Raw genomic sequence first — 20,241 nt, 5'->3', positions numbered from 1 at the left:
GGTTGTACATGATTCAATGATTCACAAATAAAGTCGCAGCATACTGGAGTAACCATGAAATCAACAGAAAGAGCAGCCTGACTGGAACATTTCACTTCAGAGAAGGCCGAAAAACATCATCATTCAAGAAAGGAAAGTGTTACCTTGGCTCTGTGTGTATGAATGATTTTCTAGTGAATTTCCTTTTAGTGGCGAATGACGCAGAAGCCGTTATGAGTCACTCACAGAAGATACAGTTCTGTGCAGTTCTGTTTTTGTTGGAGCAGGACTTCACATTCACCTCACAGCTTTCCAGGCATGTCTCCTGCCACAGCTGTAGTGGCCTTTCTGTCTTATTAAACTGTGCTGCGGTGTGATTGTGGACTTAGAGGAAGTACTGTAAGGCTCATACCAACACTGTAGCAGTGAAATCATGAAACGATTATAAAATTCAATGAAATGCTAGCCTATGGCTAGTAAAAAAAGAAAAAGAAAAGAAAAATCTTCTGCGGTCAATGCTAAATTTAATGTCGATGTGAATTTAATTTATTTAGCATTAAACAGCTAGATAATTGTTTTAAAAAAAAGTTCATTGTAATATTTTATTATTATATTTTATGTAGGCTATATGTAGCCTAATGTATACACTACCTTTCAATAGTTTGAGGTTGGTAAGGGTTTTTAAAGTTTTTTAAAGAAGTCTCTTATGCTCATCAAGGTTGCATTTATTTGATCAAAATACAGCGAAAACAGCAATATTGTGAAATATTAAATTATTATTTAATTGAAATTAATAAAAAAAAATGTATGTGATGTCAAAGCTGGATTTTCAGCAGTCATTACTCCAGCAGTCTTCAGTGTCACATAATTCTTCAGAAATATTTCTAATATGCTAAAAAAAAAACTGTCTGTACAGATTTTTTTTAATACATTTAATACATGCTTGTTAAATTAAAGGATATATGTAAAATATGTAATTACAATGAAAAAAAGTTCAAGACTATATATATATATATATATATATATATATATATATATATATATATATATATATATATATATACCTGTATGTGTGTGTTTGTGTCTTGAACCACTGTTTTCCACTGTAATTAACCTTTTTTTTTCTTTTAGCATGAAAGCCTGCAACCTGTATTGATTTTTTTTCTGTTGTAGAAATTGGGATATTGTGCAAGCCTGTTTTGGGACCATGACAACATTACTGAAAGAATCTAATCCAAATCTCCTGCAGCAATAACCACTGAGACACAGATCTGAACCAATTATTCCAGCTTGTCCACATTTCACAGCCATCAGTTAATTCAACAAAGCAACACGAATCAGAATGTGCAAACACAAAAGGGAATATATATATATATAGAGAGAGAGAGAGAGAGAGAGAGAGAGAGAGAGAGAGAGAGAGAGAGAGAGAAAGAGAGAGAGAGAGAGAGAGAGAGAGAGAGAGTTTTTTTATGCCATTTGTTCATCAGAAAATTTAAGTTTAAGTCAAAATTAGCCATGATGTGTGTTCATACTATGGATTGAATGAGGAATGGGTCCTGTATGACAACAAAGGCAGATTTCCCGTAACCAGCAGAGGCCCAGTGCCAGGAAGCCACAGAGGAAAAACAAATGACATTATTGATGGTCAGTGGAGATGGAACGGAGATTTAACAAGAAGATGAAAAGTTTCCAAAACCACCTTTACACACTCACAGTGGCGCACCCAGAAAATTTTAATAGGGGTGGCCAGATGAGGCCACAGTAAATCTTGGGATGGCACACAAAAATAAAGAAAAAGTAAGGGTTTGCAATACTGAAAAAAAAGACATCTCTGTGATTTCTGGGATTTTATCGATAACAATATTTAGCTGAGTGTGTTATTATGCTCATATCTTATTTCTAATTGTGCTGACAGCTGACTCCTGATTTTTTTATTTTTTACCTTTACACCATTTTTTCTAAAAGTGTGCACCATCCTTTAGGTCAAATACTTCCATTTGGGCTGTTACCAAGCAAATGCCATCAGTATCAACAAAATTTATCTTTGCAATGCAGAGAAAGCAGAAGCTGCATCTGAAGTGCCATTTAGATGTTTTTGTGCACTGTTTAATGCAGCTCTGTGGGACATGGAATACTTTAACCTACTTAAAGTACTTTAATACTTTAATTTACAAATGAATAAATAATGTTTTGATATTTTAAACATAAAACATTGAAAACTGATGTTTGAATTCATTTTAAAAATGAAAAGGTATCTTAAATGTGAAATTAAAACCGTCAGAAGGTGGCAGTAAGTGGCTGTTAATAAGTGAGTCATTGCGTTTGAACCGAATCATTTAAACGGTTGATTCATTCAGGAATGAAACACTTTCATGTTGCCCAGATGCAAAACAGTGCTGTGTTTGGAATTATTTATTTTTGTTTTAGAAAGGAGCAAAAAAGGGAATATGTTGTATAAAACGTAAGTCTCTTGATATTAACTTCTTGTTTATTAAATATCACATTTGTAATTATGCTGACTTTTGGAGAAAAACGTCACTCTTTGTGATAATAACTATTTGAAATTATATAGATCTATAAATTTCCTGTCCCATATAGGCCTATTGAAAAAAATTATAATTCCAAATTTCCAGTGAAATAACGCACTATAAATGCGTATGTAAACTAGTCTAGAGCACACTTTCTTGTTCTTCTGGCTAAAGTGTGATCATGTGAGAAGCTCTGCAGGTCAGTTTGACAGGTCAACGAGGTATTTGGTTATTAATAAACAGAGGTCAGAAATCCAAAATGAGAAATTAGGATTAAGTTTTCATTTATGAACTAAATACGGGCAAAAAAGGTGTAAAACGCTGCTACTACTTTTACTTTTCTCTAAAACTGTGTTCATGCTGATAGCTGATTAGGGTGCAATGACAAGGCTCTTGGCCTTTATAAAGATGCAGTGCTGCATAAAAGCATATTTATACTTTCAGACTTTTTAATACCACACCAAAGATACCACTGATAAAAAATATCCTGAGCTCGCATACAGTCCAACAGTCTGAGACCACATTATTACATCTAAATATTAGATAACATCAGCAGGTGGCGCTGTTGATAAGGTTTAATATATATATTTTTTTAGGTTTAAATAGTCAACAGACTTTCGTAGTATATTTAAGTCATTTAAGTGTATGCGTTGTTAAAAGAGCTGCCTATGAAATATGTTGATCTCTTTAAAATATGTTCATATGACGGATTGTTCAATTACTGCCTTAGTTTTAGAAAAATAATAAATAGTTTGACCAATAACTGTTGACAACATGCATCCTAAACTAATAATTCCGCATAAACTCAACTCAAATACTTTGTGTAGAAGACACATAACTCAGTTTAAAAATAAAAACTATCAAATTAGATGTAAAAGTAACTTTTTTTCTTGTTTAGTTATTGTACTGCTGCACCTTGCTGTAGGCCTATTCTTATTATTTTGTGTTTATTTATATTCTATGCCTCTAACATTATTCCTAAATGTAGGCATATTTTTAGTTAAACTATTAAAAAAAGTAGGGCTTGTATTAAAATTTTTACTTCAGTAAACCTATTTCCTATAGGGTTTTTTTTTCTGGCTAGAAATAAATAAATAAAAAATGTAAACCTTTTTACCAATTCCAGTATTATTTTTTGTGTACATCCTATAATTCTCATAAACTGAACAAATGTTGTTACGCAACTGTTGGAGCTATTGTAGTGATAGTGATCATTCACACAACCACTATTCCTTCCAGAAATAACTTCCTTTATTTGTAACTGCTACTAATTACAGCAATAATATAAAAGAAAAATCAAATCAAATGACAAACAGTAAAGACATTCTGAGCCAGACTCCAGCAGCATGCACCGAAACCATAAATGACAGAGCAAATCAACACACCTCAAACACATTCATTCACTTCACATTAACTGAATACAAAAACAAACTTTTTTTTCATCAGTTTTTCTTTTTGAAGGAATAAAAAAAAACATTCATTCAAATATATACACCTTAACAAAATCAAATCTCCAAAGTAAAGAAATCTGCAAATGGTTATATTATTTCATTATGTCAACTAGGGGCTAACAAAGCAGCTAAAATGTCAAATAAAAAGAGATTAAAGAAGAATGTGATGCAGTAAACGGAGTTCAAATCTGTAAGATGACTCTTATTCTTCTTTAAAAATGAGCATACTACTTGCAGGGAAATAAACTGAAAAAACTGTGCGAGAGAAGAAAAGGACACTCCAGCATTGTGTCCTCACACTCTTGGTTGTTCACTTCTCTTCTGAGAGCGAGCACTCAGACAGCGAACATTCCCTCCTCTCACTAGAGGCCACGTAGTTCAGCAGGTCAATGGCTGTCACCAGCCCAAACACCATCTGCCTCCTCTTGGGGATTCCATCGCTCATGTCTGTAAGACAGGAACTGCAATTCAGACTGTGGACACCATCCACTGCAAAGACAGCATGGCCTGCGTTTACTGGACTTGATCTGAATGAATCATTTGAAGGGAACAAAATAGGTCGACATATAGCGAGCACACAATAAGCTATCAGCAACTTTTTAATTAATTTTACAACAACAACAACACTTTAGTTTGACCAATTCTGCTCCTAAACACTTAAATATGGAAATAACTTTTGCTGTAACTTCTGATCACAAGAAAGTGACTTTTTTGCCGTATTTTTGTCTTGTTTCCCAGAGAAATTGTCTAAAAAGATTCTTAAATCAATATACATTTACTTGGGAAGCAAAATGACATGAGATAAGAGGTTTTTATTAAAAAAACCTTGGGTTATTCAGTCAAATAGAATAACCCAAGAAAACCTCATGATATTTGTTAAATATTTCTGCCTAAAATATATTTATATATTGTTATGTTTTTAAAAGTATATGTACATTTCACATGATATTCACATTTTCAACATGTAAAGGAAAAGGAATTGGCATATCATGCAATCTTTTTCACTATATTAAGAACATGAAACAAAAATTAAAAAGAAAGTTCCTCTTCAGAAACTTGAGCTGCGTCGAAATGCTACGGGGAACGCATTTATCGTGAGCCACTCTGAATATCGTGTGTAATCTGTCCATTGGAAAAGCATGATGTCATGGACGGGGTGACGTAAGTGACCAGGAAGCTATAAAAGTATAGTATGTCAAAGTGCAGAGCTAAGACAAGATATCTGAAGGGCGAATCTAGATCGCGTTCAGATTGTGTGTTCCTCCCTGCCCTCACTACATCACGAGTGGGGATACACACAGTCTGTGAGCGGTCTGCCTGGGATTGAAGCACGCTGATTCGGCACTTGAGGGAGCCAACTGCCCACACTGTGTAAGATTGCCAATGCAGACACTTCGATCCCAGAGGGCTCTCCTCGAGAGAGAGTCTTCACCAGCGTTCCTCGCGGTGCCAGTCCCGCTTTTGCCGAGGCAGAGTGGTGCCTGCATTCGCTGGGGTCGCAGATAGATCTGCTGCAGGGAATGGAGATGGGCGCGTTCCTATCTCCTACCTCAGCCGCCAGATCTGCCAGATCTGCCCGATCTCTGGGTTCAGAAGCCCGAGCTGTGGTCCTTCTCCCCGAGTAATGGCCGCGACACCCCGCCTTTCTTTCTCGAAGGAGATTGACACGGAGGTGTCGATGAGCTTGCACTTGCACAAACATCAGCTGTATAAACATCACTTGCACAGAAATCAGTTGCACAAGCATCAGTTTCACAAGCATATTATGCCTAAATATTATAACGAGCAGCATTAATGAGGAGCGCAGCTCGCGCAGTCAGCTCTCGGAAAAAAACCCGTGTTCTCTAAATCTAAAGTTCGTTCTTGAGGTTCGGAAGCCAGCACTTTGCTTCCTTCTCCCCCTGACTGTGAACTCATAGCTTCAGGACTGGTTTGACATGACAGATTTCATAGACTTTTACTTCCATGTCTCCATCCTTCCACAACACAGGAAGTTTCTGAGGTTCGCTTTCGGGGTGAAGCATATCGATATCGAGTACTTCAGTTCGGCCTTGCACTCTCGCCCCGCATACTAAATTATATTAACAGTTGGTTGGTTTTAGCTCAATCAGAGCAGATGGCAGTACAACATCAAGATGCCATTCTTGTCCACATGGGGGAGTGGGGTTTTAGACTGAACGCCAGAAAAGTGTACTTTCTCCATTACAGAGGACTGCTTATCTAGGTGTAGTGTGGGATTCGACCATGATGTAAGCATGTCTGTCTCCTGCTCATATCGAGTCGATCCTCTTGTCAGTCAAGAGAGTCAGAAAAGGCCAGTCACTCACTGTCAAACAGTTTTCAGAGACTGAAAACTGCTGGGGCTGATGGCAGCTGTGTCCAATGACCTTTGACCTTTGTGATACCTTTGGCCTGCTGTACATGAGACCCCTACAGTGGTGGCTCAAGACCAAGGGATTTTTTCCCGAGGGGGAACCCACTTCGAAGGTTGTGCGGCAATGCTTCCGTGCCTTAGACACGTGGAAGAAACCTTGGTTCTTGAATCTGGTGCTGGGAGCTCCTTGTCACCATGTAATGCTAGTGACAGACACGTCCCTTACTGACTGGGGTGCGGTCATGAGTGCCCACCCTGCCCGCGGTCTGTGGAGTGATTGCCATATGACATGGCATATCAGTTGTCCAGAGATGCTAGCTGTGCATTAAAATATTTCCTCTCAGACCTGAGGTCACCATGTGTTGGTGCGCACCGACAACACATTGGTGGTCTCTTATATCAACCACCAGGAAGGTCTGTGTTCGTGCCCTTGTACAAGCTGGACCACCAGATCCTTCTGTGGTCCCAGGGCAAACTCCTCTCACTCAGAGTAGTGCATATTCCTGGAAGATTGAATGTGGGAGCAGACATACTGTCGAGACAGGGGCCGAGGCCCGGGGATTAGAGGCTTCACCCCAAGTTGGTGAAGCAGATATGGAGAGTTTCTGGACCTCTTTGGGACTCAAGAGACATTGTAATGTCCCCTCTGGTTCTCTCTAGTTCATCCAGTTTCTCTTGGTCTGGATGCTGTGGTACATCCAGGCTGAGACTTCGTCTGTAAGTTTTTCCCCCAATCGCTCTGCTCCCGGGAGTTCTGGCAAGAGTATGCCGGGACGGGGTTCGTCTTCTATTAGTAGCCCCGTTCTGGCTGGGCCGAGTATGGCTCTCAGATCTAATATCCTTGAAGGCTCTCCATGGGAAATTCTGATCAGGACAGATCTACTCTCTCAGGCAAGATAGTTCACCCTCGCACAGAGTTATGGAAACTATGGGTTTAGCTCAGAGCATCTGGTTTCTCAACCGAGGTTGTTGAAACCATCCTCCAGTCCAGAGCTCCCTCAACGAGGAAATGGTGCACCCTGAGGTGGAAACTCTTCACCTCATGTTGCAGAGACAGCCAGCTTGACCCAACTAACTGCCCAATCGGTACAGTTCTGGAGTTTGTACAAGCCAGGTTTACGTGGTGGCCATTGTGGTCTACCATGTTCCTCTCGGTGGACAATTAGTGGGAAGACACCCCCTATTGACACGTTTCCTCTGCAGTGCGCGGAGGCCTCCAGTACGGTCCTGTGTTCTCCCCGGGACTTGGTTGTGGAAGACTGCCTTCCTTTTGGCTATTACCTCTATGTTAAGAGTTGGCAGTGGCCCCTACTCATTTTAAGTTGCGTCCGGCATGGCCAAAGCACTTCTATACCCTTGAGCGCGTTGTGTTCCTAAAGTTCCCTCTGTCACACCATAACCGATAGTACTGCAGACCTTCTGCCCTCCTTCCTTCCAGGAATCCAACCAGAAGAAGCTAATTGTAAGGATCCAGCTCGAGCGCTGGATACATATGTCCACAGAGCTGCCCTGTGGAGAAAGACGGTCCAACTGCTAGTGTGCTATGGTCCCCCCAAGTGGGATTTTTCCTGCAACGAAGCAGAACCTTAGTCGTTGGATAGTTGAGGCTATCAACGTTACCTATGAGTCCTCTGGTCTCCCCTCGCTGATGGGAGTCAAAGTTCACTCCACACCTCCAAGGCCTTCTTAGCAAGTGTATCCATGCTGGACATCTGCAACACTGCGGGGTGGTCCAAGCCCTCCACATTTGCAAGGTTTAATGGCCTAGACATGCCAGTTACTCCAGGCGCTTCTGTTCTCTCATCCTAAGCTGTGCTCTTCGGATACACACTAGGCAGGGTTTTGGCAGAGTGGGCACCTTGTTTTCCATAGTGTTTCAACGCAGCTCAAGTTCCTGAAGAGGAACATCTCAAGGTTACGCATGTAACCATGGTTCCTCGAGGGAATGAGACGCTGTGTCTCGATGCCATACTCCCGGCACCCCTGTCGGCGCTTGCTGGTACTAGAAGCTGATGCCAGCTGCTCAGCACGTGCTTTTATAGCTTCCTAGTCGCTTACATCAACCCGCCCGTGACGTCATGCTCTTCCAATGGACAGATTACACACGATATTCGTTGTTCATGCTAAACGCAATCCCCGTAGCGTTTCGATGCAGTGTCTCATTTCCTTGAGGAACCATGGTTACATGTGTAACCTTGAGACGATTTTTATGGATTTCTACATCTTGATGTCTGACATCCTTATTTGCATATCCTTACGTAATGTAGTGTAGTCCATAATGTTTCAGCTGAACCTATTCTTATATAACACTAAATATGCAGTAATTGTGACTCTGCCTTGATTTAAGTAATAAGCACTGAAACATGATCTTCTTGAGGTCATGAGACTAAAATGTTAAAAGGCTTGACAAAGTGGTCAAGTTCTAAATAAACTGGTTTCTGGATGAATGACCTCATCCACCACAGGGGCTTGGTCAAAAGACTTCTCTTTCAGGATCTGAATAGTCTTCTTGATGGACACTAAAGGCAGCACAGTCAGTGGGGCAGAGAGCCGGAGCTCCTGTAGAGACAGATTCCACCACCTACAGAGAGAGGAGCGCAGAGAGACGGGACAGGTGGAGGGGGAGGAGAATATAAGCTCACGTAAGAAGACACACGGACAGACTCATTCAAAAGACTGAACACGTCTCCACGTTTAGAAGCTGAACTGTAGCTGAAATGCAGACTAGTGTAGCAACAAATGCAGAGGGTGTCTTATTTGCGCAGGATATCAGTGTGTATATAACAAGGGTGCTTTCAGAGAAAATATGCTTATGAGGGTATGTGTTATCACTCACCATGGCTTGCTGACAACAAGATCCTCCTCACTCAGGAAGTCCTTTTCACACATCCACTTGTCGCTAAGAAATTTAGACCTGAGGGTGAGGAGGTACATCATTATAAAGCTTAATCAGAGGTGGGAAGTCTAGGGGTCAAAGAGTAAAACTCCTGCCATATTTTTGTTCCACTCATGAACTTAGCAGCTGATTTCACCAGAGGAGGAACCAAGTCATTCCTTCCAAGTCACAAACCAGTCTCAAGTTAAATCCCAAGTCCTCAAAGAGTTAAAGTTAATGAGATAATTAAGTGACTAATTAAATGATGAACACCTGCTGTTATTGAGAATTACAGAGGATCAGATGTTGATATTTTATTGGTTAAAATGATGGCACCATCATTGAGATCAGTGTTTGGTATAGTTGTGCTAGATCTCTCTCTGTAGTTCTGTTGTGGATAAGAGAGACCAGTGTTATACAATGAACATGTAGTAACAATGAGCTGGTTTAATTATATCCAAAATAATATTTTTTTTCATATGTTTAGATTTTGAATAATCACCCCACATATAGAAAGTTGAACTCCAGTGCCTTTTAAGCACACACATATATCAAGAACCAGCATATGAATCTCTACAATGGTGACAATCAACAAAATGCTTAATGTTGCAATACATGAAAATCTCCCATAATGCACAATTTTTACCACTGTTGAGGATCATATGATAAATGTTCATGGCTAAATGCCTAACCCTAAACCGAGTGTTTTTTTGTTTCTTTTCTTAATATTGATGCATTATGGTGGCTTTTGTGTAATGAGATTTCACAGTTTTTTTTTTAATCTAGAAATTTAAATCAATATCATACAGTCATCAGAAGCATAAGTTACCTGCTTCAAATTCATTCATTACACGCAGACTGATATATTTCAAATGTTTATTTCTTTTAATATTGATGATTGTAATGATTAAAACCTTAATATTCATCCGGAAGAAGGAGGCGGGAACCGGCGGACAATCAACTGAAACTTTAATAATCACCAAAATAAACACAAAACAGCGCACCAGCCCCTCACGGATGACTGGTGCGCTCAAATAAAAACCAAAACACAACTAAAAGCCCAGGCCTGGTCCTCTCTCGTCCTTCACTGTCGTCGCTCCAGTTTTATATCCTTCCATCTCCTACGTGGGACTCGAGACCGGCGGTGGGCCGCAGGTGCCACTGATTTGCCCAATCATTGCTGGCCTCACTCCTTGTTCCCACGTCCCTCGGCCCCACCCCACTTGCCACAATGATTATAACTGACAACTAAGGAAATTCAGTAAATTAGAAAATCAGAAAATTAGAATATTGTGAAAAGGTTCAATATTAAAGACACCTGGTGCCACACTCTAATCAGCTAATTAAATGAAAACACCTGCAAAGGCCTTTAAATGGTCTCTCAGTCTAGTTCTGTAGGCTACACAATCATGGGGAAGACTGCTGACTTGACAGTTGTACAAAAGACGACCATTGACACCTTGCACAGGGAGGGGAAGGAGGGAAAGGTCATTGCAAAAGAGGCTGGCTCTGTGTCCAAGCACATTAATAGGAAGTCGAAGGGAAGGAAAAGATGTGGTAGAAAAAAGTGTACAACCAATAGGGATAACCGCACCCTGGAGAGGATTGTGAAACAAAACCCATTCAAAAATGTGGGGGAGATTCAAAAAGAGTACACTGCAGCTGAAGTCAGTGCTTCAAGAACCACTATGCACAGACGTATGCAATGCATGGGTTTCAGCTGTTGCATTCCTTGTGTCAAGCCACTCTTGAACAACAGACAGCGCCAGAAGCGTCTGTCAAAAAGGACTGGACTGCTGCTGAGTGGTCCAAAGTTATGTTCTCTGATGAAAGTAAATTTTGCATTTCATCAGAGAACGAGGGTCCCAGAGTCTGGAGGAAGAGAGGAGAGGCACACAATCCATGTTGCTTGAGGTCCAGTGTAAAGTTTCAACAGTCAATGATGTTTGGGGTTTGGGGTGGCATGTCATCTGCTGGTGTTGGTCTACTGTGTTTTCTGAGGTCCAAGTTCAACGCAGCCGTATACCAGGAAGTTTTAGAGCACTTCATGTTTTCTGCTGCTCACCAACTATATGGAGATGCAGATTTCATTTTCCAACAGGACTTGGCACCTGCACACAGTGCCAAAGCTACCAGTACTTGGTTTAAGGACCATGGTATCCCTGTTCTTAATTGGCCAGCAAACTCACCTGACCTTAACCCCATAGAAAATCTCTCGGGTATTGTGAAGAGGAAGATGCGATATCCCAGACCTAACAATGTAGAAGAGCTGAAGGCCACTATAAGAGCAACCTGAGCAGTGCCACAGACTGATTGACCCCATGCCACGCCACATTGCTGCAGTAATTCAGGCAAAAGGAGCCCCAACTAAGTATCGAGTGCTGTACATGCTCATACTTTTCATGGTCATACTTTTCAGTTGGCCAAGATTTCTAAAAATATTATGTATTATGGTATTATGTAATATTTTAATTTTCTGAGATTTTGTGATTATGGGATTTTCCTTAGTTGTCAGTTATAATCATCAAAATTAAAAGAAATAAACATTTGAACCTGACTCACATTTCACTGCTGGTTATACATTCTCTATATAATCGTGATTCATGTATGTGATGAATAAATATCTTGAATCTTGAATCCACACCACAGCTAAGCACACTAAAAAGCTGGGAACACAGAAACCTACATGTAGTTGCGGACGGAGTCGGGGAGGATCACCACACAGCGCTGGCCTTCCTTGAGCTCTTTGGCTACATGCACTGCTGCAGCCATGGCTCTGCCTGAACTACCACCTACAAAGAGTGACAGACAACAGGGTTTAGATACACACTTAATTTCGCACATATGAAATGTGAGAAATGTACTATGAGTCACATACTGCACAGAAGACCCTCCTCTCTGATGAGCATACGAGACATGGAAAAAGATTCTTTATCACTGGACTTGTACCAACTATCCACCACCTGTGACACAGTAAATGTGCTAAAAACTTAAAATAATATTGCATTGCATTTGCTAGAATGAAGGGTGACATCTTAAACTATCTATTATTGTCCATGTTCCTTAAGAGAAATTGGTTACACAGTATTATGATTAAATATGGTGCAGACAGCAAATGAAAACCAGCAAACACTCATTAAAGTCAGTTTAGCAATTACAGATGATAACACGATGACACAACAGAAAACAAAAGAAATATTCACAACTAATCCCACAACAAAAGTTCAACCCACATGGAAAAAACCTATATAAACATATATGTTTCAATATAGATTTTGATATAGGTTTTTAATATATGTGACATATATAAAATTGGCCGTTTTCCTATATTATATGTACATATATGTACATATATGCACACATATATATGTACACATATATGTACACATATGCACACATTTATTTACACATATGTGTACATATATGTACACATATATATGTGCATACATATACCTATATAGATACATATATGCACGTATATATGCACCTATATGTTCACCTATAATAGTAAAATTAAAATCCATAGCTGCTAGGCAACATAAATAAAAGTCCAAAATGTAGAAATGTACATCATTTATTTACTCAAGATCAATCAAATAGTACAAAACAAAAAATATGAGCTAGGCATCATGTATGACAGTCAAAAAAGGAGATATGAGCTACAAAATGACCAGATCCTGCCATTAGCTATATAGAAGACATATCTTGTATGTATAGGGTTTATATGTGGATATGAAGAAGCAATACAGGAGACCTATATTTCCTGTATATGCACTTATATGCACCTCAATTTTGCCTATATGTGGCATATATACGCATATATGCAGCATATATGCAGTATATATATAGGGCATATATGCAGCATATATGCAGTATATATACGCATATATGCAGCATTTATGCGCATATATATAATCATATATGTGCGCATATATGCAGCATTTATGCGCATATATATTATCATATATGTGCATATATGCACATATACACTGCATATAGGTTTCATATATGCACATATATCCACATATAGGTTCTTTCCATGTAGGAAACAATCTGTTTAAACTTTAAATAATTAAAAAATACATTAAAAAAACTAATGAAATTGTAATGAATTAAAACCTTAATATTCATCCGGAAGAAGGAGGCGGGAACCGGCGGACAATCAAAGACATTTTAATTACAAAAATAAACACAAAACAGCGCACCAGCCCCTCACAGACGACTGGTGTGCTCAAATAAAAACCAAAACACAACTAAAAGCCCAGGCCTGGTCCTCTCTCGTCCTTCACTATCGTCGCTCCAGTTTTATATCCTTCCATCTCCTACGTGGGACTCGAGACCGGCAGTGGGACGCAGGTGTCACTGATTTGCCCAATCATTGCCGGCCTCCCTCTTGTTCCCACGTCCCTCGGCCCCGCCCCACTCGCCACATACCCCCATCGCCCCTCGCAGGCCGGGGGGTACCCTCGAGACTGCGCTCTACCCCCCCCCCCCCTTCCCTCCAGGGGGGACCGCTCATGGGGACCTGCGGGAACCTGGGGGTAGGACAGACGAGACGAGAGAAAAGGAGATGGAAGGAGGAGCGACAGAGACGAGAGAGGGGAGAAAAAAAAAAAAAAAAAATTGTCCGGTTCCCAGATGCACTGCTGCTCGGCCCTCCACCGGCTGGGCGATCTCCTCCGCGGTGCCTGGCGGTGGCACTGGACGGCCCTCGGCGGACGGCACGACACCCCTCTGCCGCCCGGTGGACGGCGACAGCTCCTCCGGTTTTGGGCAGCCGGCAGGAGTCCCCCGTTCCCTGCTCCTCCGGATACCTTCACGAAGGCAGCAGGCTCCGGCCCCCTGGTGAACGGCGCCGACTCCTCCGCTCCCTCACGGACGGCAGCCGCCCCTCCATATCGTGGGCGGTCGGCAGCGAGCTCGCCCGTCCCCGGCAACTCGCTCCAGTCCACCGCCTTGAGCGTCCATGGCGGCATCCTCCTCGCCTGCTCTGTGGCACCGCGGATTCACCACAGCGGCGAGGGATCTTCAGCAGCGCATCCCTCCTTCTCCCGGGTTTCGGCACCACTGTAATGAATTAAAACCTTAATATTTAAAACTGAAGAAGGAGGCGGGAACCGGCGGACAATCAAAAACATTTTAATTACAAAAATAAACACAAAACAGCGCACCAGCCCCTCACGGACGACTGGTGCGCTTAAATAAAAACCAAAACACAACTAAAAGCCCAGGCCTGGTCCTCTCTCGTCCTTCACTGTCGTCGCTCCAGTTTTATATCCTTCCATCTCCTACGTGGGACTCGAGACCGGCAGTGGGTCGCAGGTGTCACTGATTTCCAGTGATTCTTAACCTTTTTGTCAATATTTAAAATGCCCATTCGGCCTGTCTGCCTTAAAAGAAAACCTCAAAAATATGATATCAGTTTAATGTTGGACATTTTTATAGTTTTTTTTTTTTTTTTAGCATTGCAATCATATTATTATTAACTAAAAAAAGCGAGTGATGAGCTTGGATCCAATTAACTGAAAAAAGGGTTTATTTTCAATGTTTATTTTGACAAAGTCATGATGGCCATTTTTCCACTGCCGTAGTGCAACCCCATAACTCCACCAACAAAGAGAAGTTATCAGAAAACAAATAAGAAATAAGTCACTGGAACTAGCAAGATCACAAAACGAACATGATAAAAGTGGCCGTTTGTTTGCATGCTTTGTTAAATATTTAAATCCAAAAGCATTCATGTCTTACTATAATAAGTGATACATTGATCATAATGAACTAATTTATCAGGATTGAAAATTAGTCACACAGAAATAAAGCATTATGAACATACCCTGCTTATTCAGTCGAGTCTGTGTCTGTTTATTTGTAGTCACAGTAGCCTATATACAGGTGCATCTCAATAAATTAGAATGTCGTGGAAAAGTTCAGTGCACTCAGACTGAAGTAGTTTAAGTCTTTGGTTCTTTTAATTGTGATGATTTTGGCTCACATTTAACAAAAACCCACCAATTCTCAGCAAATTAGAATTCTTCATAAGATTAATAAAAAAAAAAAATTTTTAGTGAATTGTTGGCCTTCTGGAAAGCATGTTCATTTACTGTACTTGTACTCAATACTTGGTAGGGGCTCCTTTGCCTTCAGCTCATCTGCATTTTTTGGTCTCTTGTTTCTAATTTTCCTCTTGACAATACCCCATAGATTATCTATGGGGGTTCAGGTCTGGTGAGTTTGCTGGCCAGTGAAGGACACCAACACCATAGTCATTTAACCAACTTTTGGTGCTTTCAGTAGGTGTCAAATCCTGCTGTAAAATGAAATCATCATCTTCAAAAAGCAGTTCAGCAGAAGGAAGCTTGAAGTGCTCCAAAATTTCTTGGTAAACGGGTGCAGTGACTTTGCTTTTCAAAAAACACAGTGGACCTACACCAGCAGATGACATCCCAAATCATCACAGAATGTGGACGTAACACTGGACTTCAAGCAGCTTGGGCTATGAACTTCTCCACCCTTCCTCCAGACTCTAGGAACTTGGTTTCCAAATCAAATACAAAACTTGCTCTCATCTGAAAAGAGGACTTTGGACCACTGGGCAACAGTCCAGTTTTTCTCCTTAGCCCAGGTAAGACGCCTCTGACGTTGTCTGTGATTCAGCAAATTCCTTGACACTTATGAGTGTGGTGGCTCTTGATGCCTTGACTCCAGCCTCAGTTCATTCCTTGTGAAGTTCACTCAAATTCTTGAATCGATTTTGCTTGACAATCCTTATAAGGCTGCGGTTCTCTCGGTTGGTTGTTCATCTTTTTCTTCCACACTTTTTCCTTCCACTCAACTTTCTGTTAACATGCTTGGATACAGCATTTTGTGAACAGCCTGCTTCTTTGGCAATGAATGTTTGTGGCTTACCCTCCTTGTGAAGGGTGTCAATGATTGTCTTCTGGACAACTGTCAGATCAACAGTCTTCCCCATGATTGTGTATCCTAGTGAACAAAACTAAGAGACCATTTTGAAGGCTCAGGAAACCTTTGCAGGTGTTTTGAGTTGATTAGCTGACTGGCATGTCACCATATTCTAATTTGTTGAGATAGTGAATTGGTGGGTTTTTGTTAAATGTGAGCCAAAATCATCACAATTAAAACAACCAAAGACTTAAACTACTGCAGTGTGTGCATTGAATGCATTTTAGTACACAAGTTTCACATTTTGACGAGTTGAATTGACATTCTAATTTATTGAGATGCACCTGTACATCACATTTAGAAAGAATGATCATTTCAGAATTTTTATAAATCTCACAACAACAAAAACATTATTATATTTTTATTACATAGATGAGACTTGACAGATAAAATATTTTACTAAATAAATACACGATTGTGATAGAGAATAAGCTGACTTCTGATTTCTTCAAGTTGTCGCATATACCATGCTTACTATGGTAACGTTAATGATAGTGCACAGTCTTTTGCATCACTTATAAATATTAATGCCTTGTATGGAGATTATAATCCACATCAGATCAAGTTATTTCAAACACTCGCTGCTGACTGAAAGTAAGTTTTGAGTTCAACTTATTTTAAAAAGTCTTTAATGCTGATGTTATAGCTGTTAGCTTTCTGAAATGATCAGTGGTGCTGATGCTCTCCAGACACTGAAAAAACTCTGCCTCTGTTCATAACCACTCCTCTAGCCCCAGCTGGCCTGCTTTGGCCAAAGGGTTTCGTCGGGCCAAAAAACCTGGGCCGCTGGCCCAGAGGAAGCAGCGACGAGGCGCGATCAAGCCCCGAAAGTGACAGTGGAAACGTGACTGGCCATGGCACGCACTAGCACGTCTGCTTTTGGCCCGACAGTGAAAAACCCGGCTAATGCCTCACATCCACAGGCTTTTAATTTACCATCACACTGCTCCAGAATCTTCTCTGCAGTGGTGTCATAGTGGGCCAGGGGGTTGCTTGGATTGTGGTACTGGTCCAGAAGTTGACTGTTAGGAATCAAGCCACCCCTACATGAGACTCAGGAGAGTCAAACCGGGCTGAGGTAGGGGTACGAACGATCTCGGCTCCAAGAGCACGGAGCACATCCACCTGCAGGCATGGTAGGACACAAACCATGTGAAAACACACAAGTATTGACAATAATTGTTGAGTACTCTGGTTGATTTACATCCACACCATATTTATCTTCATTATCTCACCTTTTCCAAGCTCATCTTCTCAGGCATGACAATGATGCAACGATAACCTTTGACAGCCAATGCCAGAGCAAGTCCAATACCTGAAAGCACACATGACAGTCACACAGTCTGTACCATTTTCTGAGATCAATAATTGACACTTCACTGACTAGTAAGTGTTAGAGATGCTGAATAACAGCTGTCTGTATTCGTACAGTCATTCCTTGTCTTTGGTGCCGTACTAGTTGACACATGTCTACTGGTCCTCCAGCATTCCAGTGCACATGAGTTAAACTAAATTGAGCAGAGTTTCTTCCTCAACACGGCACAATTAAAAAACAATCAGTGCTTGCTTTCAAGATGAATATTAAATCAGAATAAACATTATGGTGCTGACACACACCTGTGTTTCCTGATGTTTCCTGATGTCTCCAGGTTTAAGGATGCCGTCTCTCTCAGCGTCCTCTACCATACACAGACTGATTCTGTCCTTCACGCTCCCACCGGCATTGAAGAACTCACATTTAGCCACTGGACAGATATAAAAACAAAAAAAGTAAAGAAAAGAAATACACCTTCATAAACCACCTTTTCCATTCGCTCATGTTGACATTAAAAATCTTCAGCTTGTTCCTTTAGTGTATAAATTTATCCCTTTACAGTGGGAATTTACAAGCTGATTAACTTTGGTTTATGTTGGTAACATACAATATAACATCCTGAAGCCAAAAAAAAAAAAACCTGTATATGAAATACCTACACAGAAAATGCCCAGTGTAGTTAAATTAAAGGAAGCCCTTTAATGTACAGCTAGACACCCAACTCCACCATAGTGGCACAGCCACATATGCAAATATGTGAAATTTGCACCTACTTTGATGCAATTAGCCAGCTAATTCCATGTCTATAATGCCAACGCTGGTCGGCTGATTTGGCCAAAGAGTATTCTTGCTCACATGAAATAGCTAGACGTATTGAGTCCCCATTTCAAAGCTCATTAAAGCATTTTGACTAAAAAGGCTTTGACTTGAACACAATAACACTGTCAAACAATGCTTGATTGAGGGGCTTAACTATAGTCCGGCTACACTTTTTACCCATGTGGATAAACTCTTTCTTTCAGCAGCCATTTTTTGAGCCTGGTTTGGTCTTTGAGTTCACCAGAGAAAATGAATATTTCCCAAACCAAAACTACAACACAATGCAACCATATGAGGTATTCATCTACTGCATTCCTCCCTGCAGGAATTGCTGAGGGTTATTTTAATGGCCTCTAAATTCACCTGATAAAATGATAGAAATGTACTTTTCAGTTCAGTTTTTAAGTTCAGTTAGGGTGTAGAAGAGCCAAAGTGAATGTGATACCCAGATTATATGCAATATTAGATTACATAGTTAAAGAACATATATCACTTCATATGGAAGCAAGTTGGCCAAACAAAAAAAAAAAAAAAACATTGTTTAATAATTTAGCATCAAACAAACAATATATTGTTCACTGAGCAAAATAATAATAATAATAATAATAAAATAATGCAGCTTGTTTGTAAATCACCATTAAAAAGTCAGGTAGTGTGTGATCCTTAGTTGTTTAGTTTATGATGCACAGGATTTCTCTCTAATCATTTAAAAAATCAGCAAGTATGAAATTGAATATTTTGAATTTAGATAATAATACTCTTTTCACAGACTGTTTTTTTGTCTACTATGTATTAGGGAAGAAGGCATATTTGGATGCAGCTTACATCTTTAAAAAAAACTTGGTGCCAACTATGAAAGTATGTGAGATTAAATAAATAAATAACACATTCAAAATGCCTGACTTAAGTGTGTCCCGGTACGGTCAGTCTGGGAAAGTGTGATCCTTCATGTCCACACTCAGGGGGGAGGAAACCAAACAACTGAATTGTTCATTCCAGAACACAACCACTTACTTCCTAACACAGGCACACATGCCAACACAGGCACTTTCCAGGTTGTCCTTAAATGACCATGTGATTTTCGTGTCCTCATTTTGTGGCTTAAACTCCTTGTGAAGGGTGTCAATAATTGTCTTCTGGACAACTGTCAGATCAGCAGTCAGAAGTTGTGGCCTAACGGTTAGAGTGTTGGACTTGCAATCCAAGGGTTGTGAGTTCGAATCTTGGGCTGGCAGGAATTGTAGGTGGGGGAGTGAATGTACAGCGCTCTCTCCACCTCCAATACCATGACTTAGGTGCCCTTCAGCAAGGCACCGAACCCCCAAACTGCTCCCTGGGCACTGCAGAATAACTGGCTGCCCACTGCTCTGGGTGTGTGTTCACTGCTGTGTGTGTGTGTGCACTTTGGATGGTTTAAATGCAGAGCACGAATTCTGAGTATGGGTCACCATACTTGGCTGTATGTCACTGTCACTCACTTCCCCATGATTGTGTAGCCTAGTGAACCAAACTGAGAGACCATTTTGAAGGCTCAGGAAACCTTTGCAGGTGTTTTTAGTTGATTAGCTATTGTCATAGGCCACATTCCCTCAGTTCCCCATCGAGGGAGAGACGATGCGTCGATAACGCTTTGGGAACGCATTCTGCGTGAGTGCGTCTGAAGCATCCATGTCAACTAGTCCAATGGCGAGAGTGAGCGTCAGGAGTGACGTCACGACCAGGAATTGATAAAAACCCCAACCGGAGCAACCGGTGTTAGCTTTCTGTGCCTCAGCAAGCGATCTGTGTCAAACCTGTCTGTCATATTTACTGTTGTCTTGTTCAAAGTTTATATATTATGGCGAAGCAACTATTCAAACCGTGTGTTTCTCCCTGCCCGCGTTATTTAACGGGTGGGGATACACACGAGCTTTGTGTAGTTTGTTTGGGAGTGGAGCATG

General features: G+C 40.7%; 1 protein-coding gene and 1 pseudogene across 1 annotated transcript in view; one reads left to right on the top strand and one right to left on the bottom strand.

The window, feature by feature from the left end:
• LOC132152732 (serine/threonine-protein kinase SIK2-like) overlaps nucleotides 1-20,241 on the top strand; it is a 364,451-nt gene that overhangs the window by 30,172 nt on the left and 314,038 nt on the right. The window lies entirely within an intron of this gene.
• LOC132152572 (cystathionine beta-synthase-like protein) lies at nucleotides 4,269-18,482 on the bottom strand (annotated as a pseudogene).

The sequence above is a fragment of the Carassius carassius genome, chromosome 11 (assembly GCF_963082965.1).
Source record: "Carassius carassius chromosome 11, fCarCar2.1, whole genome shotgun sequence".
NCBI lineage: Eukaryota > Metazoa > Chordata > Actinopteri > Cypriniformes > Cyprinidae > Carassius > Carassius carassius.
This window is presented reverse-complemented; position numbering and strand designations above follow the sequence as displayed.